This window comes from Glycine max, chromosome 4 (genome assembly GCF_000004515.6).
Source record: "Glycine max cultivar Williams 82 chromosome 4, Glycine_max_v4.0, whole genome shotgun sequence".
Lineage (NCBI taxonomy): Eukaryota > Viridiplantae > Streptophyta > Magnoliopsida > Fabales > Fabaceae > Glycine > Glycine max.
This window is the reverse complement of record NC_016091.4, coordinates 14,389,040-14,416,551: the sequence shown is the minus strand read 5'-3', so window position 1 is coordinate 14,416,551 and position 27,512 is coordinate 14,389,040. Positions and strand designations below refer to the sequence as shown.

Genomic DNA, 27,512 nt, shown 5'->3' with positions numbered 1-27,512 from the left:
GTGATGGAAAAGGCTTCAACAAGGGTGAACCTTGGGTTTGTGGAGCCTTGGACCAAGACATGTTTGTCTTGGGTTTTGTTAAGTCTGCAGAGCTCTATCGAGGCTTACCAAGGATGGGCCTTGGATTTTGTAGACCTATAAGGATCAGCAAGCGTGGAGCTTGGGTTTGACGAGTTTTGTGTGCATTGTAAGTGTTGTGCCCTTGTATACATGGCACTCACCGTGGGTGGCATGTATTGGAGACGAATTGGCTTGCTCTTGCATATGCACGTCTCACAAAGTGGCAGGTACTGGAGACGTGGTGGTGTGAATAAGTGGGACTCACCAAGGACGAACCTTGGGTTTTACGAGCCCTATAGAAGATTGACCAGGGAATTTTCCAACCTAGGTTTAAAGCGTTGTGTTCTTGCATACATGTCACTCGTCGTGGGTGACACACACTAGAGACGTGGTGATATGCTCCTGCATATATGTTACTCACCATGGGTGACACATACTAGAGTCATGATGGTAATACTTTCTTGCATGTATGTCACACGTTGTGAGTGTCATACACTGGAGACTTAGCAAAATGCTCGTGTGCACATGTCGAGGATGGCACGTACTAGAGGCTTAGTAGTTTGCTCTTGCATATATGTCACTTGTCGTGGGTGACCTATACTGGAGGCATAAGGTTATGCTCTTGCATGTGTATCACTCGCCATGGGTGACACACACTGGAGGATTGTTAAGATGCTCGTGTACACATGTCACTCGTCATGGGTGGCATGTACTGGAGTCACCAAGATGTTAGGCTCTTGCATGTGTGTCACTCGTCATGGGTGGCACATACTGGAGTCATGATAGTAATATGCTCTTGCATGTATGCCACTTGTCATGGGTGACACACACTAGAGGCTTAGTAGGGTGCTCATGCACACATATCACTCGCCATAGGTGGCATGCGCTGGAATCACCAAGGTGATACGCTCTTGCATGTGTGGCACTCACCATGGGTGTCACACACTGGAGTCGTAATGCTAGAAGAAGGGCTCAATAAGGGCGGACCTTGGGTTTTAAGAGCCTCAAAGGTATGACTATGGATACTATTGTCTTGATAAGAGAAATGTGAAAAGGAAGGGATGTAGAATTTTATTCAATTTATGTAATTGAGTATAAATTCCCTTTGTTACCCTAGATGTGCTTTGTTAAAAACCCTTCAAGTCAAAACTGTGGATTTTGTATTTTTGCGACAAAAGACTTGAGTAGAGAAAATAGTACAACATTGGGTTTAGAGTGTAGGTCAACTGAAGTAGAACTTCAGGTAGGTGACACTCCATGTTCGTGGGATTGCTTTGTCATCCAACTCTTGTAGTCAGTACGCTCGGTAGTCTAAGTTGGTTGTGACCCTGAAGGGACCTTCCCAGTTGGAGCCAAGCTTTCCCAATCAGGGATCTTTTCTAGCTTCACCTTAGACTTGGCATACGAGGTCGTCGGGTTGAAAGGCTCATAGAGATAAACATTTGAATTATAGATAGAGGTAACAGATAATCATACCATGTAAATAATGTGGCGTTATAGATAATTTAATATTTGCCAATAGATAAAATATTCAAACACATTTGAATATTAGTTAGGTTAGAGATAACCTGTTTGTCGAGGAATCTCGTTGCTAGGAGCTAGGCGTTGGTGCTCTTGTAGCAAGAATGACGTGGAAGGTTGACGCGTGTCTTTGAGTGCCAAGTAGGATGTCATGTAGATTTTGTGAGTCTAGTATAGTACATTAACTAAAAGATATAAAATAGAAAGTAACTATAAATTAAAAAAAGGCTACAAAAATGAAACTTTTCCCGTATATTATATATTTTAATTTAAAGAAGACAGAAGAAGATAATTACCAATTTTAGTAATTTTACAATTTTAGGAAAGGGACAAATTATATGTCCCTAACATAAATTAAACTAGAGTGTGTTTGGATGAGAGAATTTAAAGAATTTTAAATTCTGAGAATTTCAAATGCTTCAATTTAAATTCCTTTATTTTTAAAATTTTGTGTTTGGATACAACCTCTCTCTTCAACAATCACAAAATTACCTCCGGTTAAACCTCTCCAGCGACAATAGCACCTCGGGATCCCCGCACCTCAGCCAGCTCGACGAGAATGCTGCCACCCCCGATGATCGCAGAAACATCAGACTCGCTATCGACTTGCTCTACTGCGACGAGCTCCCTCGTTGTCGTACCTCACGCTTGACTCTGACAACGGGAAAAAACCCCTCCTCCGAAAGAACGGTGACTTCATCCCTCTATAATACCTTAACAAAAACACCCTCGGCTTCCCCAATGATCTGAATGGCGAAGGCCTCTTGCTCTAGAAACTACTACTCCCTCTCCAGTACCGCCATGGCGACGCCATCGCCGGTTCCATCACCATCCTCTCTGACGCCAAACTCCGTTCAAATCCAAACAAGTAAGACCTCTTGAGAAAAAAATCCCTAAAACAATCCTCTGAGTTAACGTTCACCAGAGAGCATGTTGTTGGAGAGGTCGTTGCCGGTGAGCTCGTTCCCGGAGAGGGCGAGGTACGGGAGGTTCTACCAGGTGCCATACTCGGGAGGGATCTGACCAGAGAAGAAGTTGCTGCCGAGGTGAAGGTGGCGGATGAGGGGCATGGCAGCGACGGAGAGAGGAATTTCTAAATTCACTCCCTTGAGGATAGAATTTGAAATTCTATTTTTTCAACTAACTAAAATCCCTTTTAAAATTCTAAATTTTTTTAAATTCCTTTTACTAAAATATTCAAACAGTTACTTTTAATAAAAAAGAATTCAATTTCCTATAAAAATACATTACCTAGTTAAATTATCCTATTCAAACACACTCTAAACAAAAACATTTATGTTAAAATTAATGTTATAGTTAACAATAAAGTACTTTTCAATTATTCAAGTATTAAGATTATCACCCCAGTAGAAAAAAAAGTTATAAACATGATGAGAACAAATTTTAAGCAAAACAACCTCTTATCTAAGATCAGTTTGTGTCACTCATTATGTTTCTGCTGCATGGAAGAATCCTCAAAGTTCAAACTCATAACTCATAAACCATGACTATGCTTTCATAAACCTACAACAATAAAGGCACAAATTATATATAACTGAAGCACTGACAAATGATATTGAAATACACTTTTTTATGCTGCGCAATGAATAATTTCAAAGGTTGAATTCAAAACACAGCTCCAAATACCCGTATGAAGCAACAAATGAAAATTTAACTTGTTCCAATACCACATATCATCAGATGAATAAACAAAACCTTGGTCCAAAAAACATGAAAAAAAATCATATTTAAAATCAAGTAGCAAAGGACAAACCTCATAAGAGAGCAGTTGTTGGATACTCATGGAGAAAAAATAGACCTTGAAGTAAAATGTCATCAGAAACAGGGGCTTGGTTAGGACAAGGGGGGTCATGGTCCCCCCAAAATTCTTACAAAAATATATAATGTGTATATATATATATATATATATATATATATATATATATATATATATAATTATTATAACTTATCAAAAAATAGTATAATTTTTAAAAATATTTATTTTTTACTTCACACTATTAATACTTTTTATAATGTTTTAAAAAAAATTAAAATTTCTTTATTTCTCAATTATTAAATTTTTTTAAATCATGGAAAGAACATAAATAAATTTGCAGATAAAATTATTTGCTCCTCAATTATCAATAATTTTAAGTTATTGAAAAATAATAGTTTTTTTTATATATTTCCATATAATTTTTCTATCGTATAAGAAAACTTAATATTTATTTTAATATTTTCACAAAAACTTGTAAAAAAAATTCTATGCTTTATTCAGTACTGAATGGGTGTATAAAAGGCATAAGAAAAATATAAGAAATATTATTAATAAAGTAAAAATATGTATTTTGATATCATAAAAGAAAATTTGTTACAAAAATAGTTAATATTTAAATTAAATAATTAAAAATGTTTATAAAAATTATTATTAAAATTATTATATTTAATTTGTAGAATATAGTTTGATTTAGTTTGGCCCCTCCAAATTATATTTTCAAGCTCCGCCACTGATCACCTGGAAGGTTTTAGTTATCCTTTCTTCAATAATAGCTTTTTGTGTATATCTTTCTGAAAGCTTTTGGCTTGCTTTTCTTCAAGTCACTTAGGGATTAAACGCTGAGAATATTCAATATAAAAATAGTTGGTTACTTATTTTTGAAAAGTATCAGACTAATAAGAAAGCAATGACACATATAATTTGAAATGTTTTTACTCTCTTGATCATAATCTGCACCTTCCTTGTTCTAATCTTCATGAAATCTCTGTTGCCCAGTCTATCGCATACTGATTTTTATTTCATTTCATATGATTTGATGAGGCAAATGAGAGGCATGGCAAACAATTTATGCATGTGGATTTTGTTACAATTAAGAGGTAGAAGAGAAATTTTTGGAAGCCAAAAAGAATTTCGTTTTAGGTTACGTAGAGGCATAGATACTCACAATTTCGTTTTTCGTAAATAAAAAAGTGATGCAATCCTCATTTAATTGAAGAGAACAAATGCATTGAAACTAAAAGTGAATTAATATTGACTTTTTTTTTTAAACGAACAGGATTAACTCATTTCATTGATATAAGTTGGAATATGATTAAAGACTTGGATTCGAGCATGAGATGGTGATAAGCTGTGCGCACTGAGTATATACACCATTCCTACTGGAACTCCAAATTAATTTGTCATTAGAGGCAACATTTAATAGAGGAATGGACTGGGTAACAAGAAAATCAGTTGTATTGAATATTTGTTACGACAAATCCAGGTGCCAAGATGAATTCTCAAGATGAACAAGTGAGGCAACTGTAAGATTCTCAAGCCCACTCGGTGTTGGGGTCATGACATGAGAATTCCTGCCATGTTTAAGCCAAGGTTGATTCCACACATTATCAAGTGACCATTTCCAATTCTCCATTTAAAACCGCTCTTAATCAATACTTGTGAAGCACGGATGTCACGCCATATAAAACTTGGATTATTCCCTAAAGGGGCATCCAAAAAACTTCCCATGGGAAAATATTTTGCTTTGAAAACCTTAGTAACAATAGCATCTTTGTTTGTGGCAAATCTCAACGCTTTCTTCCTTAGCATTGCAAGATTAAATCCATGGAAATGACAAAAACCTAAGCCACCAAAATCTTTTTTCATAGTTAATTTCTCCCAATTGAGCCAATTGATTCCTCAATGAGTCGTTTTTATTTCCCTCACGAAAATGAATTCATCATTTTCTAGAGTTGGACTTCTAAGGAAGTTGGTAACAAGAAAATGCTCATGCAATAAGATGGAATAGCTTGAGCACAGAATTTGATAAGAATTTCTTTACCAGCTTTTGATAGATGCTTAGGTTGATGCATTTCTAGAGTCTTTCCTTCAAAAAGCCAAATACTGATTTCTTGCTCCCTATAATAGAAGGGAGACCAAGATATTTGTCCTAGCCCATCTGGTTGGTAATACCCAAAAAAAGAGGAGATACTTTGCTTATCAAAATGAGGGGTGTTGATGCTAAAGAAGATTTTTTATTTCTGAAAATTTACGAGTTGACCTGAAGCTTTCCCATAAATATTTAGAATATTTTTTAAGATAATGGGTATATTCCTTCTCATTAGTCATGCAAAATAGAAAACAATCGTCAACAAATAAGAGGTGTGAAAGGAAAAAGGCCCTCTACACACCTTGATACCATGAATATCACCTCTACTCTCTATTGTTTTCTGAAGAGAAGAAAGATCCTCAATACACAAAATGAAGAGGTAAGGTAACAATACGTCATCCTATCTAAGCCTTTTCTTGGGAGAAATAAGTCCTACAGAATCTTCATTGACCTTGATTAAATAATTCATAGATTCTAGACAAAACTTTATCTAGTTAATCCACTTGTTGTGAAATCTCATTTTGGACATCACATTATAAAGGTAACTCCATTACACTCTATTAAAGGCTTACCGATGTCAATTTTCAGAGCCATTTCACCAATTTGCCTTTGGTCTTGGATCTCATGAGATGAATAACCTCATAAGAAATAAGGACATTATTAAGGATGGAATGCCCTTCAACAAAAGCATATTGCTCCTTGAAAATGCATTTCTTAAGAAAAGGTTTTAAGCGATTTGCAAGAGTCTTGGAAATGATTTTGTAGAGGATATTACAAAGGGAGATGGGTCTGAAGTCCTTCATGGGTTGGGGATTGTTTGTTTTGGGAATAAGGGCTATGGTAGTGGAATTAATTTGAGAAGGGAGAGTACCATTTTCAAGCCAAGAAATAGTTGTAGAGAAAATTTTTGGTCCCAACTGATTTTAGAATTTCTGGTAAAAAGTTGGGTTAAGATCATCAGGTCTAGGGAATTTATAAGAATTCATTTGGAAGATAGTATATTTAAACTCATCAATGATAAAATGAGAAGTTAGTTTAAGGTTATCATTAGGAGAAATGCAAGAAGAGATATAATTCAAAATTAAGTCACTTTCATTATTTTCATATGCAAAAAGGTTTACAAAATTATTCTTAGCAACATTATATATAGATCTTCTTATGATTGAAAAAGGAATGTCCATTATCATCTGTAAGAGAGGAGATGGAATTGAACTTCTTCCTAGCACTTGTATAAGAGTGAAAGAATCTTAAGTTCATGCCATCCTTTAGCCAATAAGCCTTTGCACACTATTTCCAATGGGTCTCTTCTTAAGCAATCAAGCTGATAATTTTTTCACACATAGAGGAATAATGAATACCAAAAACTTCATCATCTTTGCATATGAGATCTTCCAATTCTTTACGAAGGCCTTCTATTTTGGAGTGAAATTCGTTCCTTATATGACGACCCCAAGCATTCAACTCAGATGAGCAATTTTTCAACTTAGAAAGGATATCTTATTGAGGCAAATTTGCTAGGCCATGCTCCACAACAGAGTAATTAGAAGGAGCCACAAATTCTTAAAACAAAATTTCTTTTTGAAATGCCTTTTTTGTCATGGAATCAAGCTTGATCAAAATAGGTGAGTGATTTGATTTTGATGAGATAGTATTGAACAAACAAAAGTATTGAATTAATATTGACTTGTTTCCTACTAATTACTCTGTTGCATGCTTTGTGTTAAATGAAGCATTAAATGCCTCATTGGATGTGTTACTCCATTTATATTGGAAGAGTGTGATGTTTATTATTTTGATATCAATTTATAAGTTCCAATACCAAGTGATGTTCTTTTGCACGTTTGATGAGGAGATGAATGCACTACTAGAAAAAAGGCTTTTTACGACGGTTAATAAGTGCTTTTAACAACGGTTTTAAACCGATGTTGTATATAACATCGTTAAAATCATGTTGTTTTTTACGACGGTTATTTTAAAAACCGTCTTTGAAAGTAAGAATAATTCAAAGACGGTTATTAGTTGCGTCTGCTTTGACATTCAAAGACGGTTATTAGCTAATAATCATCTTTGAATGTCGCGTCTGCTTTGACATTCAAAGACGGTTGTTAGCTAATAACCGTCTTTGAATGTCGTGTCTTCTTCGACATTCAAAGACGACTATTAGCTAATAACCGTCTTTGAAAAACAATTTCAGAATTGATGCTTTTTAACACCAAATGTTTTATATATTTTTTTACTCTCTTTTCAGGCATTAATTGTCATTTTGTCCACACATTTTTCATATTAAAATATCCAGTTTTAAATGCAAGAACCCAAAGTCAATGTTCACATATTTTCCTTTAATCATAAGATGGAGCAAGACAATCATCAACCATATTCAAAAGGTTTAGGTTTTCTAGTGCAGCAGCCACCCGTTCTTTATCATTTAATTGTTTGTTAACTGCATATATATTTGTGACAAAAAAATTAAAATGCATTAGTGTGAGTGTCATGATCAATGATTTATATAAAAAAAAAGGATTCTAAAAGTTAACATGTTGTAATAGGTCTGGCAACAACATGCATCACTCTCTAAGAAAGAAACGACATGGCCAATCATTTAAGTAGAAAGACATCTCTGGAGTTTAGATAATATTTGAAGTAGTGCAGTAACTAACACACCCATGGGAAGAAAGAGAAAGAAGTAAGGAATTAAAAACTGCAGCTTCAGTTGCATGAGATCCAGGTGCCACTCTGATATCCACCTAACCAGAATTGGAAAACATAAATAACGTAGTATTCACAGATCAGTAGAATATTTTGTTTGATATGTAAGTATAAATTATGCATATAACAACCATAGTTTGATAATGTATACTATCATATAACTAGGTAGCAATACAAAAATAATACAGAGAAGGAAAAAAAAGTGTGGGTTATAAGATGTCAAACAGTATTGCAGGTGGAAGATATCATGAAAGGAACAGGTATACCAACCAATGGTAGGAGCTAGTATGTTCTCCTCTATATATCTTGGGAAGTTAAATTACTTTTAAAAACTAGTAAAGGATTTTTGTATTTTTTTATATAAATAAATAGTTTCTTCTTTGAAAAAAGAATTTCTAATTATAAGTTTTTATGATATGTCCATCACACACAACAAAAAGTCCTTTCTATTAATCTTATAACAAATAAGTCATCAAGACATTTTTGGTTCTCCAACTCCAAGTATCAATCAATTATCAGAGCAAGTTACTGAACTTAGAAAAATGGAGAATACCTTGTATCATGAAGGCAAGCTTCTCATGAGCTTGACACGTAAGCATAGACCTATAACTGTTGCCATACTGCAATGTTCCACTGTTGGAGTAAATGTAACCCTGAAGAAACAAGGAAATTAAACATTCCATAATCCAATAAGAAACCCAAAAAATGAAAAAATAATAATAATCACAAATACCTCACATATTATGCTGATCATCAAGTTCAACTGCTTCCTCGGTAATCACCTTAAGCTCTTCCAAGGAATATGGATGCTCAGGGTCCTTTATATCTCTTATATGATTTGTCAATGTTAAGAAAATATTAAAGTTACAATTACCAACTCTTTTTTAATTTTTTGAGTAATTACCGAAAGAAAACACAAAAGAAATGAAATTTAAATTTTTTTAAAAAGGATATCAAAAACCTCTTGTTGGTCGATTGGTTCGACATCATACTCATCATGGGGAGTAGATGGAGCTCGACGCTCTTTCTTTTCATATATGATAGGGTTCACATTGATTAACTCAGTTACCATTTTGGCCAAGAGTTGCAACTTGCTCAGCTAGGGAAACAACAAGGAGTATTAAAAAACCAACCCAAATATGATAGTTGGAGCCTGGAAGGAAGAAACCTCAAAGTTATGAACGAGACTTTTCTATGTTGCATTCATAAAAATAAATTATAAAACTAACCATAAGAATTAAAAATAATATGATTGCATGTACATTTCATCACAGTTTGGTCTGGTATAGAAAACCAAATGGAACCAAAACACTGCTCTAATTTGCCATTTCCATTATTGCAAGCATTGCTTCAGTAAAGCAAGCACAAAGTGAATAAATCATGAAAAAAAAATTATGTTTTTAACTCTTTATGTTTCTTGGTGCAAAGCTTTTCTAGTGCAATTCAACCTCTGATGTAAGGAAGTTGTGATGGGCATGACTCAGTTCAGGATGGAAGACCAAACTGATAATGTGATTCAGTTTTCATAACCAAACTATTTTTAATGGTTCATAAACCGGTTAGGATTTCAATGAATCAGTTCAGAGCCAGCTTGGTCAAGAAATTAGTTCTAGAACCGGTTTAGAATTGTAGAAGCAAAGCTTCATGGTGAATCAAAGGTGTTTTGATGATAACAAAAGATGATGATAAAGGTGATGACAAAAAGCTAAAAGATCAATCAAAGAACAACTCAAGTGAATCAAAGATCAATCAAAGAACAACTCAAGTGAATCAAAGATCAATCAAAGAACAACTCAAGTGAATCAAGAGCAATTCAAGAGTTCAAGATACGAATCAAGAAGAATTCAAGACTCAAGAAGAAAGTTTAGAGTCAAGAATCAAGATTCAAGGTTCAAGATCTCAAGAATCAAGATCAAGATTCAAGACTCAAGATTCAAGAATCAAGAGAAGGCTTAATCAAGATAAGTGTGAAAAGGTTTTTCTCAAAAATTGAATAGCACATGGTTTTTCTCAAAACATGTTTACCAAAGAGTTTTTACTCTCTGGTAATCGATTACCAGATTGTTGTAATCGATTACCAGTAGCAAAATGGATTTGAAAAAGTTTTCAAATTGAATTTACAATGTTCCAATTAATTTCAAAAGGCTGTAATTGATTACAATATTTTGGTAATCGATTACCAGTACCTTTGAACGTTGAAATTCAAATTCAAATATAAAGAGTCACAACCTTTCACCCAAAAGCTTTGTGTAATCGATTACACTGATTTGGTAATCGATTACCAGTGTTTGTTTCTGAATAAATCAAAAGATGTAACTCTTCAAAAGGTTTTTGACTTTTTCAAATTGGTTTTATGTTTTTCTAAAAGTTATAACTCTTCTAAATGGTCCTCTTGGCCAGACATGAAGAGTCTATAAAAGCAAGGCTTTGATTTGCTTTACAATACACTTTTACACTTATTCAATCAATCCTTTACAAGCCATGAATCTCTTTGAACTTCTTCTTCTTCTTTGTACCAAAAGCTTTCTGAAGTTTTCTGGTTTTCTAAATCTTGAAAACTTGTGCTATTCATACTCTTCATTCTCTTCTCCCTTTGCCGAAAAGAATTCGCCAAGGACTAACCGCCTGAATTCTTTTTGTGTCTCTCTTTTCCCTTTTCCAAAAGAACAAAGGACTAACCGCCTGAATTCTTTTGTGTCTCCCTTCTCCCTTGTCTAAGAATTCAAAACGACACAGTCTGAGAATTCTTTTGATTCTTCCCATTCCCTAATACAAAAGTGTTCAAAGGACTAACCGTCTGAGAATTCTTTTGTATCCCCATTAACAAAGTATCAAAGGTTTAACCGCCTGAGATCTTTGTCTTAACACATTGGAGGGTACATCCTTTGTGGTACAAGTAGAGGGTACATCTCTTGTGGATCAGTTCTAGTGGAGGGTACATCCACTAGGTTCAAAGAGAACAAGGGAGGGTACATCCCTTGAGGATCTTTGCTTGTAAATGGATTTTTACAAGGTTGAAAGAAATCTCAAGGACCGCAGGTCGCTTGCGGACTGGATGTAGGCACGGGTTGTTGCCGAACCAGTATAAAAACTCTTGTGTGTTTGTTTCCTTCTTCCCTACTCTTTTACTTTCCGCTGTGCATTTAATTTCCGCTTTTACTTTCTATTAAGTTTCTCTTCTACTCCTCATTCTCTTAACAATTTAGTAAAAGCCTTAGAAGAGTAATTTTTTAATTAGTAAAGGTTTAGGAATAATTAATTCAACGCCCCCTTCTTAATTATTCTGAGGTCACTCGATCCAACAAGAATCAGTTTGGTTCCAAACTAGTTATAAATAAAATAGTTCAGAACTTACATGGAATCAGTTTTTAAAACTCCCAAAGGGGCTAAACTGTTTCACCAGAGCTTTTTTGACTGAGAACCATCATGATGTGATGCATGATGCAGACAATCTAGGAAGATTACCGACTAAGTTTCCAACTTTCCATACAAATTACAAAATACCAATACACTGTTGATTTATTAAAAGATACACATCTGATATTCTGAGCAGATTCAAAATCAATACCGTAACAGTGAAGTAAAATTTTCAACCTTTATGTAACAAAGCAGTGGATCCAAATAAAAAAAAACATCAAATTCACTCATTTGAGTCTTAGGTAAAACTTAAAAGATATTAAAATCAAGGAAAAAATACCTTAACTGAAAAATGAAAGATACTGCCAAGGGGTTTATATAGATAAAAACAACCACTGAAAGGATAACCAGTTACCTGCATCAAAAACAAAGCAACACAAAGATTAGCACAAAAGTACAATAACATAGAAATATTATACTAATAATAGTAATATAAAAATTCAATTAAAATATACTGATAATGTATAAAAAAATACTCTGTCATCTAATAATAGGTTATTATGTATGATAGGATTATTAATTTCTATAATATTTCTTTTAAAATGATATTTATAGTTTATTTTTAGTTGATTAACTGTATGATTTACACTAACAATGCATGAAGTTTAACGATACATCTTTTTTGTCAATTTATAAATTATAACTACATTAATAACTACGTAAAAAAAACTTCATTAATAAAAAGCGAAGTCGATTTGCATAAATTGACTACGAGAATCATGCAATAACCTTGATTTTTGAATCAAGAAATTTTTTACTTAAAAGAATAGAAGATAATCAAATCAATGTGTTTCCTAAGAACCTTCAAATGTTTCCATAATCTTTTAAAGACGCCACAAATAAAAACTCAGATATACAGGGAGGATACGGTGTGTCAGAAACACCAGTAAAGTAGCAATCACTCAAATGGGATTCGGTAGGACTATGATGATATGAATATAAATGTGGAAGCTAAGGTGATTACAAATTAGTAAGAAAGAATAAATATAATAAGCTTCAAGAAGGAGCCTCATGTAAATATTGATCGTTAAAGTGATATAGATGTAGAACTAAGGCCTCTGCCGGTGACTGCTGCTGCAGAAGCTGGGCACTTCACATAAATTGCCCAAACTGGTTTGAATAGAAGTTATCACCGGGGGTTGTGTAGGCGAGGCCTGTTGCAGAAAACACGACCATTAGCCCTCACAAATGCTGCTATGCCGATGCTAATGCCCGCCCACATTAGCGAAAAGAAGATGTGCCGAAAATCATATTGAACTGTTGGAACAATGAACAAAAGATTTCACACCATATGAATACATAGTTTTATCAATCTAGCAATTTAGAGACTCATTCATTGCCCTAAACCTAGGCTAGCAAACTCTGTATAGAGCATTAGGTATCCAATTAACCAAGACAACAGACAAAACTTGCTTAGATGCGGATCAAATTTCAGGACACCTTAAAAATAATGTAATAAGTATAGGCATATGTCATTCTTTTTACAGTACATGCATGTCAGCAATGAGGTTGATGAGATTATTGTTTCTAATTAAAACAGGACAATGGGTGTCAGGTAACGCTTTCCCATTTTCATTATATTAACTAATAAAGTTATTAGCCTATTCGAGGATTCTCGTCGTACTAACCAATAAGTTATTAGCCTGTTTAAAGATTCCTGTGTACCTCAGTTCTCTGCTTCAATCGAATGGTTATTCCTCCTATTTTTGCTCTCTTCTCTCACCTATATTCTATTTCTCTCTACCCCCCACCCCCAAATTCTTAGTTTAGCCTTCATGTAAATTTGTATCCGAAGTTATACAAACAAAAGTCAACTCACCTTGCCTCAGTGACATGGCTGCAAAAAGGAAACCAATCAAAACCAGACCCAACGCCAGAGGAAATGACTGCAAAAATAAATGGAGTAATATTAATATCAATTGGATGACTTCCTCGAAGCATTTTATATTGATGAACTACATACCAGCAAAATAAGCAATGCAAAAAAAAATTAAAAAATCATATTAATATTTCAAATCCAGCAACATAATCACTTAAACATTTCCTTGACTGAGTAGTCTGGTTGCTTATTTGAATATCAAAGGCAGTTTTTGATCTAATAAATAAAGCGCAAATGATTAAGTTTCATGTATTTAAAACCTATGGCCCATTGCAACCCACCACTTTTCTGTAGGGTTAGGCCAGTGTTCTGTAAGCCTTGAAAGGAAATCATGTCTCACCAAACATTCAATAAAATAAATAAAAAAAGAGAAAAAAGTTAAGTACTTATTTAATTATTTTTTTTCCTTATGAGACATAGGTCATATCCACATAAATTAGATTTTAATTAAGTACATGCATTTAACCAGACATCATACAAGTTAAAATATATTTATAAATAGTGAACTTTCGAAAAGTTGATCTTAAACTAAAATAGAAGCTTCAAGCTTCATTCAGGAGCACACTTCCATCTAAATTGTACTCACAGCTTCAAGGCATCCTTTCTGAGAAGTGGCGGCTGTATCTCGGCCAACAGAAACTATATAATGTCCTTGCAAGAGATCAATTGCATCCTTCACATGATAAAAAAACATGAACAGCTTAAATCAATTACTAATAAATTTTTTAAATTAACCTTTAAAAATATTAGTTTACTCGAGATCTATTTAGCTGGCAGTAAATGATATATTGCACAAACTATCTTAAGATTATGATCCACGGTAAAATATGTACATGAAAACTCAGTATCTCCTAAAGCATAATTACTGACTGTTACACAGCAAAAACAAATCTAAAAACAACTTTGAATTAGGATGCAGAAGGTAGAAATCAAATATATAAGGACAAAACCTAGATAAGATAATGAGTTATGATCCGGTAGTGGACACTGGACGCCTAAAGATTCAACATAATAGGTAGACTACTAGAGTACCCATACATAATGATAAATGAGCTACACAAACCTACTTCGTTCCATCAACAAAATTATTGAAATAATATCGTAGAAGAGCATTGACACCATCTTGTAGTATCCCTTGAATTGTGCGGTGCCCAAATCTGAATCCCACCCAAAAAAAAGTAATTTGGGAAGACAAACAGGTAAATTCAAAATCATAACAACAACATATTTAAACCACTAGACAATGATGAATCTTATCAGAAATTTATTAAACCTCGGTATAAAACAATTTCATAATAATGTTTGTTGTTATTGGTAAGCTTTTGTGATTCTAGTTGAATATAACAGTTGATGAAATTAAATAGGAATAGAAAAAAAGCACAAACTAACATGGAAAAAACATTATGCACAATTACCAAAATGGTAAAATGATAAAACCATGAAGCCATAATTAAAATTCTTACCCTATTATTAGTTACAAGAGTCATACTTATACACTACTACTACTTTAGACAATACAATAATAGGCAGCAGTATATAATACAAGACATTAGAAATGATGGTTTAAAATTATTCCATGCCAATGTAATTTCAATATAGAAGAACCTTTATGGGCTCATAATTTCTCAATCTTCTTTATATGTGAGGTACACTAAAAGCTTTGGAAAGATTTATCAACAAATACCTGACAAAGTCTCCTTTAAGAGCAGGAGTTCCTGAGTATTGAATACTTATATCATCCCCATGATTAGCCCACACTGACCACACAGAATCAGTCAGAAATCTCTGTTTCAAGTGCTATGTAACTATGAAAATTGAATATATTAAATGAAGATAACTACAAAATATATCTATATTTCAAAGCACATAATCATAAAATTAATTATCACTTACAGATCTTAAAGTTTTCATCCAGATTTGGATGTGAACTAATGGTTTCTTCAGCACCAAAGACACCAAGCCTTCTAAGCTGATATTCCAACATATTTCGGCCTATCATGCTCTGCATAAATATTTCAACATAAGTAGCAGGAAAATGATGTCACAAACAGTAACACACGCATAGCTAAGTGAATCAACTAACCTGAGTTACATTTGTACGGTCTAAACAATCTATACAATTGGTCCTAACAACTCTAACTTGCTCCTTCATTTTCTCTCCTTTTCCATTCAATAGAAGATATCTATAATTCCAAAACAGAAATGCAACCCAGGGGTCAGATTTTTATTTTTAAATCTCTCAAATAGATTTAAATACAAAAATTTATTATAAAATAGATTTAATGTGTTAAGGTGATTTTCCAGGGAAAAAGAACTTCATATATTTTTTAGACAGCTCATAACATTATGCTTGAAAAGTGTCCAAGTTATTATAGCCGATGGTTCCAAATTAAGCAACATTACAAACATAGTAATATAAATTATTGGTATTTGTTCAAAGATTAGCAGTTCATAAAAAGCTCCCTGCGTGAAACCAATAAATGTAAGCATGAATCAAATTATTAACTAATCCTAAAGAAAGGAAATATCTAATAGCTAAACTAATAAAAAATTCCATACCCATTTCTCTCAAGGATATCTTGAATTTGATCATACAGGATTGAGAGACGATCAAAATGAACATGCCCACAGACATGGTGAAATCCAAGTGCAGATATCTACAAAAAAAGTCAAATACGCATGGGTGACCCAAAAACCCAAAAGAATGTATGTATATCAACCTAAAAATTAACTGAAAGAGACTTCTACCTTACATCATTACCAGCCACATGCTGCGATGCATCACCAAATTTTTCACACAGTCGCCCTTCTCCGCCATGCTGAAAAATACCAAGGAAAATGAAGAGGACTCAAATGTATGCACGCTGATACATAACAGCTCCATGCACGTTATCACACACTCTCAGGGACATGTATACAACATATATTTATAGCATTTTGGTTGGTGCACATAGGTTGCACACATTCTTTATGGTTGTATACAAAATTACAATGCAATTACATACACCATCAGGTAAAACCATCAACCATCGTATGAGTATTCGCAACTCATTTTGCATTGAAGAATATTTACCTCGTTAACAACATCAACAGCCAATACTGCCCCATATTTTTTCCTTAAATCTAAGAAATGCCTCTCTAGGACTCGTGGCTGCATCTTAAGCAAAGAAATTTAAGTGAAATACACATAGAACATTATACATAGATCTAAAAATTACAACCATCAACAACCACGTACAGCTTCCTCAAGTTTCAATAACTCAAACTTTGGTTTATAAGTTAAGTCAACAATTTGCTGCCAGAGGAGTGGGATAGAACCACGGACCTGCAAAAGCTCAACCAAGATGACTATGATATGAAATGAAATACATGTTTAATTAACACAATATTGGGTGGTACATATACAAGTAGCATTTATCATACAAAACTAAAGCAAGCATCCTAGCTCTTTTGGCTTAATCAAAAAGTCATGTATTTCTGGATCATACAATGGCACAAGTCACCCATTCTATAATCTAAGATAGTTACAGTGATCTCGATGAAAAACCTGCTAATACTAGTTTACATCCAACATTCCAACTATCACAACCATATATAACTGGTTCATGACATACTCATAGAAAGCAATACCTGAACAAATGAAGCAGTATACCCATTAAACTGCATAATTTGTTCTATTTCCACAAAATTGGCAACATAGCCATCAGGATCAACTCCTCTTCTCCACATCCGAGTTCCTTTAAAGAAATGAAACCATATTTGTACCATCAGTCAACCACCCAATAAAAGATGATAACGGCCTTCTTAAAGAGTTAAAGCAACCACCAATGACAATCTATGTGTTGGATCAAGTGGTCTCAGAATAATTAAGAATGGGGGGTTGAATTAATTATTCCTAAACCTTTACTAATTAAAAAATACTCTTCTAAGGCTTTTACTATGTTGTTAAGAGAATAAGGAGTAGAAGAGAAACTTAACCAAAAGTGAAAGCGGAAATTAAAATGCACAGCGGAAAGTAAAAGAGTAGGGAAGAAGGAGACAAACACACAAGAGTTTTTATACTGGTTCGGAAACAACCCGTGCCTACATTCAGTCCCCAAGCGACCTGCGGTCCTTGAGATTTCTTTCAACCTTGTAAAATTCCTTTTACAAGCAAAGATCCACAAGGGATGTACCCTCTCTTGTTCTCTTTGAACCTAGTGGATGTACCCTCCACTAGAACTGATCCACAAGAGATGTACTCTCTCTTGTTCTCAGTCAACAACCCAAGTAGATGTACCTTCTACTTGTACCACAAAGGATGTACCCTCCAATGTGTTAAGACAAAGATCTCAGGCGGTTAGTCCTTTGAAAACTTTTGTATAAGGGAAAGGGAAGAATCAAAAGAATTCTCAGACTATGTCATTTTGAATTCTTTGACAAGGGAGAAGGGAGACACAAAAGAATTCAGGCGGTTAGTCCTTTGTTCTTTTGTAAAAGGGAAAAGAGAGACACAAAAAGAATTCAGGCGATTAGTCCTTGGCGAATTCTTTTTGGCAAAGGGAGAAGAGATGAAAAGAATGAATAGCACAAGTTTTCAAGGTTTAGAAAACCAAAAAACTTTGGAAAGATTTTGGCACAAAGAAGAAGAAGAAGTTCAAAGAGATTCAAGGCTTGTAAAGGATTGTAATAGATTGATTGGATTGTTAGAAAGATTCTTTGAAAATGCAAAACAAAGCCTTGCTTTTATAGACTCTTCATGTCTGGTCAAGAGAACCATTTAGAAGAGTTATGACATTTAGAAAAACTTAAAACCAATTTGATAAAGTCAAAAACCATTTGAAGAGTTACATCTATTGATTTATTAAAAAACAATCACTGGTAATCGATTACCAAATCAGTGTAATCGATTACACAAAGCTTTTATGTGAAAGGATGTGACTCTTCACATTTGAATTTGAATTTCAACGTTCAAAGGCACTGGTAATCGATTACCAAAACATTGTAATCAATTACAACTTTTTGAAATCAATTGGAACGTTGTAAATTCATTTGAAAAAAATTTCAAATCCATTTTGCTACTAGTAATCGATTACAATAATCTGGTAATCGATTACCAGAGAGTAAAAACTCTTTGGTAAACATGTTTTGAGAAAAAACCATGTGCTACTCAGTTTTTGAAAAAACCTTTTCATACTTATCTTGATTAAGTCTTCTCTTGATTCTTGAATCTTGATCTTGATTCTTGGAAGCTTGATCCTTGAATCTTGATTCTTGATTCTTGAAATCAACTTTCCTCTTTAATCTAGAAGTGTTATTGATTCTATCTTGAACTCATTCTTTGATTTACCTTTGAGCTTTTTGTCATCACCTTTGTCATCATCTTTGTTATCATCAAAACATCTTTGAATCAATCTTGATTCATCTTGAAGCTTTGCTTCTTTTCTCATACAAAAACTTTTCAAATTGTAGATGTCAAGATGGTACAGATAATTTTAAATCTCATAATAAATCAAAAGTATTAACATGTGTAACAAATAATATTCATAAGGATCTTCATCTAGAATGAAATGTTTTTATTTCTCTCCTCAATAATTGTAATTTATAATCTTTTTATTGGTTCATCCAAAGCATGAGACCTGTTGTTTCATTGATAGTAATTTTAACTAATTGATAAATATGCTATTTGATCTCCATTGTTTCTAACTGGTACCTGCTAAAGCATTGCTTTCACAGCTCAAGTTAATCTACTTTGCTTATGTAGGGGCATCTTTCCATTGTATCTATCTCTTTGGTCAAATATCAAAATAGATGTCATGTTATTGGGAATGGTCCTCATTCACAAGTTCCCTAGCCAAAACTGTTAGTAACTAAAACATATTCTCTAACCTCTAACATCCATTTTTACATTTTTAGTGCAAACTGAAAGAAAACTATGATGCAGTGCAACTGCAAACAATTCTCATGATTTCTTTCACTATCACCACCAAATTAACCATTAACTAATTTCACAGCATCAGAAATTTTGATTCTATAAATGGTAAGGAACATAAATACATATGATATTTATAAGTGCACAGTCAAGCTGGAAACAATAGATTTTTCTTTTTTGGTGAATGGAAATAAATAGAAATTTATCCGAAAGCTTTAAATACCATTTCTTCCTGTGCATCTCCTGGCAGTCAAATTGACATCAATAATATCTTTCCCAATGACTGCTTGAAAGTGATGAAAGCCTATTTACTTGTCAAGGATAACCTTGAAAAGAAACAGTTATGTGATTGCACAATAACATTGCAAATAGTTATTCAAATAAGGATGTTGCCTTGAACTACAGGGAGCAAGTATGGTTCAAGCTGGAAAACACAGGATTGCGTACTTATTGGTTAGTAATATAAAAATGCATAAGAACTAAAGATATTGAACAGGTAAAAATAAAATTGCCACAAACCTACCTTGTTATCTATAAGCACTTCTAACATATAATTGTTCCATAGGAATCGAGGCTCTGCCTGTGATCAATAATTTAGTAGCATAAGTAGAACAATAGGGCAAGCCAAAAACTGCAGAAAAAATCAATTCCGAGATGACATTTGCATAGCCACCAGGAGTATCACTTAGGATTAGGAATAGTATTGAGAATAAAGTATGTAGGGGGATTCTACCATGGCATCAGCACCATTTTTTTAAGATAAAATAAAATATCTCTAATACTAGCAGGCTTGTGGCAAAACAAAAGGAAATAAGTACCTGTCTCCAAAGAGGAAGCAATCTAGACTCATCACCCAGGTCATTCAATCGTTGTGCACTGCAGAACATAATATAATAGAGTTTCACAATTTATTTTGACTATATACCAAAGATAATCACTTGCATCCTTTGTTACATTTATTGCAAACAAAACATCCTACAATCACACTCTAAAATCTTCCTGGACTCTAAAAAATCATATTCTTCAAAATATACCAAAAAAAAGTAATTAATTAAATTATACCTCAAAAAATGCTCCAAAGAAAGTATCTGGAATTTTTCTCACAAATCCTTTAGCATTTACAATTAAGGTTCAAGTTTGCTCTGCAAAGCAGGAAACTGTGAGGCAGGTCAAGTAAAGAAGACAAATCTTAATAGGAAGGGACATGCTTGTTTGAATTCTGTCTGTACGATTTCAAGTGTTTCTCTCTTAACTTGTATTTATAGAGGAAGAAGGGTGGAGATAACACAAAATAAAAAACTAATTTATAAATTAAAATAACAAATTAGAGATAATTTAGTTGTTTTCTATTTATGATATCTCAACTGATTTGATTTTTAATTTGCTTCAAAAAATGTCGCAAAGCTTTCTGTTGTGGGTTGAAAGTTGAAATTTAGGATTGGTGATTATAAAAAAAAAAAAAAACACTTCTATTCCAGTTATTTTGGTAGATATGACTGGATTGGTGGTAGTAAAAAAAAACTGGATTCGTGATTAACTTCTTTCCAGGAATGATTGGGAGATAATCTGGTGACTGGTGGTATACTAGTGTTGGCTGCAAGGATTGTGGAGGTTCTACCATACCCTTAAATATTAATTAAGTAAGAATAATGTATGCATACACATTAAACTCTACTTTTAAACCAATAATTATTAATTTGCATGAATGTCATCTTTTTGTTATTTAGTAATAAAATTATTACTCATTTCGATTTAATCCTTAATCACTAAATAGTTACAATATTTTTTCTTTTCAATTTAAAAATTATGAATGTTTTAATTCAATTACAGATATTGATTTTGAACTTCAATCATAGATCCGTTTCCTTATTTGCATGGCATGTTTTATAAATCTAGCAGTTGTAAATGCCAAATCCTGGACAGGTCTTTTGTGAATTGGACCTCCAAATTCTGTAAACCTTCATATTTAACAGAAAGTTATGCCACCCATAACATTTCATTTCCTCATTTCTAAATTTGACTGTCATAGTAAAAAAAATGTTTACCAGCCACTCCAAGCCTTTGTCCAAATCATAGGCTTATAGGGTCTATTTGGAGTAAATTTATGACAATAGAAGCCATTGCAGGTGTTTATCTGTTACCCCAAAGATGAAACAAATTAATTTAACAAAAGAAATGTAGTGAACACATAACTGTCTGAGTGCTACTTTTAATTTTCTATATTTTTTAATAAGTTACATGTCACTGAAGATTAAAATAATCATAATATTCATAGAAAAACCAAAAAGAAAACCAAGGTATGCTAATGGACTATCAGAAGATTTCATTTTAGTATTATACAACTTTGAAGATGAAGAGTGAGAATGCTTACCATTAGATCTGGTGCATCATCTTCCTTGCACATCACCCAAGGGACCCCAGTTTCCATTTCAACAACCATTTTTGCAGCCCAATTCACATAGTTTTGACCAGCAGCTCCTTGCAACTTACTCTATGCCCCATATTCATTCTCAATCTAAAACAACAAACACATCGTGAATCATGAATGCACCATTAAAATTCAAACTAGATCTAGAGTGAAAAGCTCATTAGTCATAGCCACTAGTGGTACGAAGAGAAAGCAATGATTTGAAGATTAAAATTAAATGCTATGAAGAGAAAGTAAAAACACATGCATACACATGAAGCCCACTACCACATTGAGTTCTCCAGCCCTTTGGAAAATTTCTTTCCCAACTTTATTTGTCATCTGCAACAATAAAACAAAAATAAACAACCCTTGTAATAAAAAATTTCTTAAATCCAATATTATTCAAATAAACATATTTATAGCCTTTATTTTGGATATCCTGTTTAATCATCCATAGACCTGTCAATAATATAATTGTGATTTACTTCAAAAGGTCCGCTGAAAACCTAAGGGTCTTCCCTTGCTTGATATCCTTCCATCTGCCCTTAATCACAAGAAATTAAAATAACAAGTTCCATTCTCTCAGCCCAACAATTTTGTAGAGACAACAAAACACAAAATTTCATAAATATATTTCCAAATAAATACAAGCCAATATTTTGACATTTGTCTCTGTAATGTTCACAATAACCAAAAAATTTCCTATGTCAACTAGGACTTTGTACATTGATTGCTTTGAACTTTAAGAAAATATACTGCCCATTTCTGACGAATTGTTGTAATTGTTTCGTTGTCTAACGTCGTTCCATCAAGAAACCACTACAAAATATGAACAATACAAAGGGTGTACTTAATGAAGATGTAAAATCAATCAAAATACTACTGAAATAGTAATTTCAAGTTGTTAAATCAAACATATCATGCTCCAATCATTCTTTAAACCCCCACTAACGATGTTCCACATCCAATGCATCACGTAATAGCCACACTCATACCCTCCACTTTGAACATGGCTCTAAATTCAAAATAAATAATAATTCGATCAAACAATTGTATTGAGGTTATCATTTGAATATACCATGCTCCAATCATTCTTTAAACCCCCACTAACAATGTTCCACATCCAATGCATCACGTAATAGCCACACTCATACCCTCCACTTTGAACATGGCTCTAAATTCAATATAAATAATAATTCGATCAAACAATTGTATTGAGGTTATCATTTGAGCATACCATGCTCCAATCATTCTTTAAACCCCCACTAACGATGCTCCACATCCAATGCATCACGTAATAGCCACACTCATACCCTCCACTTTGAGCATGGCTCTAAATTCAATATAAATAATAATTCGATCAAACAATTGTATTGAGGATATCATTTGAAGATCAATACTGGAAAATAAGCATTAATTGCATCACTAACCTTGACTTCAATCCACTTAGGAGTTCCTTGATTATTTGTACCATCCTTAGTTGTGTTTGTTGTCTTCATTGCACTGCTTATAATAATAGCAGGATCAACATCTATACGATGATAAAAAAATGGTTCACAAAAAATATTACATTGCATGATATGAGGGACAATACAAAACTTTACTTGTTAATTGCAATTTTGATATGAGTATCAGGCTTCTTACGTAACGAACAAAACCATGCAACAACATTGGTCGCAGGACACAGTACTACAAGTTGCCAATGACCCCTACAATAAACAATTATTAGGTACGCAGAACTTCAACATTATTTATAACCATTTGAATTAATATTACTTACTGATTTAAGTAAGCTCCTAGGTACACCTCTCATTGAGATTCCTTGAGCCATGCTTGTAAGTAATGCTCACATTCAGCACGTCGGTCCTTTGCATGGTGTATCGATTGTGGCTAAAGGAATCCATACACGGAAGCATGACCCAAAGTTGTCTTCCACTCATCCAAAAACCTGCTTTGATAAAAAGTACATAAAAATTGATACTGATGCATACCATACAGAATACTACTTAACAATGAATCATATTAAATTTACTTACAACATCCATAACTGTAGTATAGATATGTTCAAACATTTGTATCCTGCTACTATTTCATTTACATCAGAGAATGTTAAGAAGAATGAAGCATCAACATTTGGAAGCCCAAATTTGCTTCCATCCCACTTCAACTCAACAGGTTTGTCGTACATGTAATATAGGCTCTTAACCAGTTGACGCAACGAATCATGTTCAAAATCATTCGTCCCCCTTTCATCTGTTTCGGGAAGTTTCTTTGGACTAGTATGGGACTCATAAATGTGTAATGAAAACAACAATTTACATAATCTCACAAACTAACATATATCCATGTAAACAAACAAATGCAGCAAATATAATAACACCAAATTTACCTCATGTGACATTTTTTTCACAAGATTTGTTGGCCATGCAATGAATGATTGAAGAGCCTGCCTGACATATTGAATCTCTGATGTCGAGAAGGGCACTTCGGCGTCACCTTCTATAACACTCACCCTTACAACATCATCAGCATAAGTGACATTGTGAATGGAAGACCCCCCCTCACATATTTTCCCAAATGCCACCAACACCGTAGTATGTTGTCGTTGCACGTATAACCCCATAGTGGGTTTTAAACTCACATATTTGCTGCCTGATGGGTCAACATCAGCAGTTTCTACATTACTTCCTTTAGTGCTAAGACATGCAGCCAATGCCTGTAAATCCACCACAATAAGGGGAGAGTATTGTGATCCCATCTGACTTAACTAAATGAAGATCTGACTGGACAACTCCTTCTTAAATTCCTCCAGACTCCTCTTGTGTTGTTCTTCATATTCATTCCTTACTTGTTCCTTTATGTTTCCAATAATGTCAACCCATTGTTGCTGCATTAGTGTTGCTGAGGAACTACTCGAGGTACGTGTTGCCCTACCATAAAATTGAGTAAGGGTCATACCAAATCCCGCTGCACAAACTCGACCTGGATGTTCCGGTCGCCCAATGGTCGTATTCAAGATGTCATCCCAACCATGGGGAACAAAACTACCTTGCGTCATCTGCTCTTCTAACGAGTCCTATAAGAAGCACGACATATTGAAAGAGTTAATGAGGTACTAATTATAAAACAAACAAAAATTACTTTCAAATTGATTATAATCATGCTCCAACTCACAATTCTATCCGAAATTTCTTGTGCCGCCTTTGATGTCATATGGCCATATCGTTTTGTTCGAGCCATTTTCCACTTCACGTGCCTTTTAATGGGAGATGGTGGCTCCTCAAGATCAAACAGTGGATTCTCAGTCAAAAGTGCCTCCTACTGTCTTTGCTTTGTTTTTTCAGCTAACAGTTTTTTCTCAAGCAAGTCATAACCCCCCCCCCCCCGAGACAGTATGTGGGGGCAATCATTATTTTTTTGGATGTCCTGTGCCTTTTTTTGAATTTCCTGTCATTAACCATATATTATTTGAATGTATTTAATTGTTAAAAATGTACATTTCTAAACATATTTAAACTAAATTGAACAAACATGTAACCTGCCAATCCGGGGTCTTGCAACTTGCAACAAATTCATCCCAAGTTTGTTTATCCATACCATATTTTACTGAAGGATTTTCTTTTTGTCCGCCTTGTGTCTCAGCATAGACAAATTTAGTGGTTAATGAAGACTTAAATTGCCTCCATCTAGTGGCCACCGTGGACATTACCTTTTTCTTTGCCTTTTCAGCTTCTAGGATATCAAATTTAGCCTGCATTAAATATTCATTAGGTCAATTTTAGTGCATGTAAACAATTTTTCGAAAATAAACATGATGTTTCAATACATCAAACTGTTAACTTGACTTACCAAAATGTCCCCCCATACCATGTCCTTAAGAGTTTTCGGCACATTTTTCCAATTGCTGTGGACAATCGGGATCTTTTCTCGAGCTATGACCCCTAAAAAATTGTGGAACTTTTGCTTCTCTGGGCCTGATGCTCTTCTAGTTGCAGGATCCACAGTAACTGTTGGTCTAGGCTAATCTAAACTTCTTAAAGTCAGCTATCTAAGATGTGTGCTTTGTCTTGTCTTCGTAGGTTGTGGTTCCCTATTACCATTTAACTGCGGAGGGGACCTTGGCGGTGTCACCATGACGCTGTCCAAATGAAACAAATTTTGATTAATTTGGTACGATTAAAAATAACATGTACACAACACAAAATAAATATGAAAGTTACATATAACTCAATAACAAATAACATAATATTGTAACATTACATTGATACAATGCGGTTAAGGAGCAATGTTTTCCCATAAACCTTCAGCATGATCATGACGAATCGCATGTACGTCATCCACCTCTTCTTGTTCACGTATTGAAGGCATTTTTGAGCAAAAATGAGGAGTCTCACAAATGTCAAGGGACGCATCATGAATTTGTTCCCAAACACCAATTGGCCTTCCTTGTAGAACCATTGATAATCTACAATCATTTGGATGTAAAACACTTGCCTAGCTTGTTCTGCCATAATGAATGGTTCCTCCTTGTAGCCTACCTTGTTAAGGTCTACTAAAGTGAATCCTATTTCATCTCTATGAACACCGGTATTTCCATTAACCCATTTACATTTAAATACTGGAACTCTAAATTGATTATAATCAAGCTCCCAGATTTCTTCAATAACTCTGAAGTAAGGCATTGAGGCTTCAATTGGGTTGTTATCAGATGCTCTAGAAAAGTGCTCAGAATGAGCCTCCACCATCACCCCACTATTATGCACACTACTTTTATCATCATGTGACTTTGTATAGAACGAATAATTGTTTATGTCATACCCCTTCCAAGTGGGGACATTTAGATTCAGACCAATAGCCAACAATCTTAATGTTTTGGAAGCATTGTCATCACTCATGATTGTTTCTTTAAACCAGTTTATGAAAGTTCTATTATGATTTTGCAACAATTTCATCATGTTCAATTTTGGGTTAATAGATGCCATATATTGTTTGAGTTTGTATGTATGGAACGACCTCCTGTGTGTTATTCAAGATATACAAATGCGCTTGTGGCACATCTTGTCGACTCATGGTAACAACATTGAAGCCTCGTGTCCCTTGACCTCCTCGTGTCCGGTCATGACGACTTTTCGGTACCCCCACAGCTTCAACTGTTTCCATGTACTGCGAACAAAACTCAATAGCTTCTTCAGCAACATACCTTTCTACAATGGAAGCTTTTGGTTGGTATTGATTTTTGGTATATCCCTTCAACACTTTCATGTAACGTTCAATTGGATACATCCATCGCAAAAAAACAAGACCACACAACCAAATTTCCCTCACAAGATGAACAATTAGGTGAACCATGATGTCAAAAAATGATGGTGGGAAATACTTCTCCAACGGACAAATGACAATGGCAGCCTCATCCTCTAAGTCATCCAATTGGTGAGGATTAATGACTTTGCTACATATGGCATTAAAAAGAAAGCACAAACGGGTTACGGCAACCCTAACTTTGTCAGGCAAGATGCCGCGAATCACAACAGGCAATAATTGTTGCATTAAGACATGACAATCATGAGACTTCAAGCCAACTAACTTAAGATCATTAAGGGCGACAAGGCTCTTGATATTTGAAGAGTATCCTTGTGGAACTTTGACATTCCGCAGACATTGACAAAAACTTTTCTTCTCTACTGTTGACATTGTGTGGCATGCTTGGGGCAAATATGTTCGCCGACCTTGTGATATGGGATG

The 27,512-nt window shown here is 34.2% G+C and overlaps 2 long non-coding RNA genes and 3 pseudogenes across 2 annotated transcripts; all 5 read right to left on the bottom strand.

The window, feature by feature from the left end:
- Positions 1 to 7,786: 7,786 nt before the first annotated feature.
- LOC100819126 (protein AE7-like) lies at positions 7,787 to 9,225 on the bottom strand (annotated as a pseudogene).
- Positions 9,226 to 12,691: 3,466 nt separating this feature from the next.
- Positions 12,692 to 19,723, bottom strand: LOC100818592 (phosphoinositide phosphatase SAC6-like; annotated as a pseudogene).
- Positions 19,724 to 19,812: 89 nt separating this feature from the next.
- Positions 19,813 to 20,518, bottom strand: LOC102661220 (uncharacterized). The gene is made up of 3 exons (XR_413899.4): positions 20,423 to 20,518; positions 20,179 to 20,236; positions 19,813 to 19,940 (listed from the first exon to the last, which is right to left on the bottom strand). It is a non-coding gene; the product is annotated as an uncharacterized lncRNA (long non-coding RNA).
- A 688-nt stretch (positions 20,519 to 21,206) lies between these two features.
- Positions 21,207 to 25,904, bottom strand: LOC113001410 (beta-galactosidase 3-like; annotated as a pseudogene).
- On the bottom strand, positions 22,085 to 25,310 carry LOC121174699 (uncharacterized). Its single transcript, XR_005890992.1, has 6 exons — positions 24,945 to 25,310; positions 23,807 to 24,846; positions 23,551 to 23,718; positions 23,375 to 23,479; positions 23,201 to 23,273; positions 22,085 to 22,589 (listed from the first exon to the last, which is right to left on the bottom strand). It is a non-coding gene; the product is annotated as an uncharacterized lncRNA (long non-coding RNA).
- Positions 25,905 to 27,512: the final 1,608 nt, after the last annotated feature.